The sequence below is a fragment of the Melanaphis sacchari genome, unplaced genomic scaffold (assembly GCF_002803265.2).
Source record: "Melanaphis sacchari strain LSU unplaced genomic scaffold, SCAv2.0 Contig7_pilon_pilon, whole genome shotgun sequence".
In the NCBI taxonomy this organism is placed as follows: domain Eukaryota; kingdom Metazoa; phylum Arthropoda; class Insecta; order Hemiptera; family Aphididae; genus Melanaphis; species Melanaphis sacchari.
This window is the reverse complement of record NW_020271560.1, coordinates 4729853-4731493: the sequence shown is the minus strand read 5'-3', so window position 1 is coordinate 4731493 and position 1641 is coordinate 4729853. Positions and strand designations below refer to the sequence as shown.

Below are 1641 nucleotides of genomic sequence, written 5' to 3'. Positions count from 1 at the left end.
CTACAAGTATTGTAATGATTCAAATGTTTCATAAAAACACCATGACAAGTAAAAATTTAATAGTTTTTTAAAAATTTGCAAGTTATCTAAAAAAAATTAATGCATTAGTGGACAATAAAATATTTTGAAAGAAAAATTACATACTCTTAAAGACTTACTTAAAATTTAATATTTATAATTATATTTTTTAAAAAATGAAGTATAAATATTACAGCGTCCAACATAATTGAATGTGTAGTGGGACTATAAAATATGTTATTTCATGTGAAAATAATTAAAAATAATACAGCTATAGCCTATAATTGTAAAGTGTATTTTTTTTATAAAAAATATATGCTCTACTACTATAGCAGTAATTATATGTGTAATAACTTTATAGCATACCTACTTGTGTCTTGTTTACGATTGTATTTACTTAAAAATTGTACTTGCCAATCATATTTTTAAATATTTAAACTTCATAATTTAATTTTTTTCTAATTGAATTTTTTTCCCCGCAGAAGCCGAGGAGTTGCTACATCTGCTACCTCGGGATTGGCCTATATAATATTATTCACATTAACAAAATCATATTTAATAATTGAAATGTATTTAAGTCTGGAGTTTACTATGATTCTCTTTGGTTGTATTGGCCTTTTTGGGTTAATATATCTCTATTTTTATTTGCCAGAAACTGAAAATAAGACATTATTAGAAATTGAAGAATTTTTTGTATCGAATAAAAATGGCTAAATTAAATTAATTACTTTTTTAATAATTTCGAACAATTATGTGACAACATTATTTTTTTCCAAGAGGAAGCTACACCCACATGTGTGATTTTTTGCTCATACAACATAACAGATTTTCATTTAGCATAATCAATTTTTTGTAGTAAACTTTAATGAGTAGATAGAGATATTATAAAACATAAATCTAAGAAAATGGTTTTTTATGATGTATCAATTTTTAAGAAGTCACGAGTATGTAAAATATTATAATTTAAATATCCTCATAGCATGTTTAAAAATTAGAATATCGTAAATAAATTAGTGAATAAACTTGATTATGTCCTTACCCTGTAATTTAATAATAGTAACTCAAATTTAATATTAAAATAAACAACATCAAATTAGTTCGTATAATGTGGTAGGTATACGTTTAAAATAAGCAGACAACTTAAATACAGCTATGTGGGTATGGTATCTTATTCACTTTTATGTACTGATAATAATACAATTATGAAGTTAAATTATCATTACAGTTAAAATATATTTTCAGCTATAGTATTTTATGTAAACACATTAAATCTAAAATAATAACATTTTAAAATAGTATAATTATATTGTAAAACCACTAAATATTAAGTATTATATTTAGTCAAATGTGAAATTGTGGATTTTTTTTATTGTTTTGCAAATTATATTTAAAATCAAATAAATCAAAAATTAATCTCACTATCATGAACATTGATTTGATTCACACCATTTTACGGTAAGACAAAATTGACTCACAAGTAACAATTATATAGACATATAATACTATAATAATTCTATGATAGGATTTAAAAAAAGAAAAATATGCACACAATAAAGTGTAAGATAGTATTTAAAAAAATATTTCAAAATACCTAAAAAATGTGTTATGTTGGCTATTATATTT

At 22.2% G+C, this 1641-nt stretch overlaps 1 pseudogene; it reads left to right on the top strand.

Moving 5' to 3' along the window:
- LOC112601681 overlaps positions 1-1277 on the top strand; it is an 8150-nt pseudogene extending 6873 nt beyond the window's left edge.
- Positions 1278-1641: the final 364 nt, after the last annotated feature.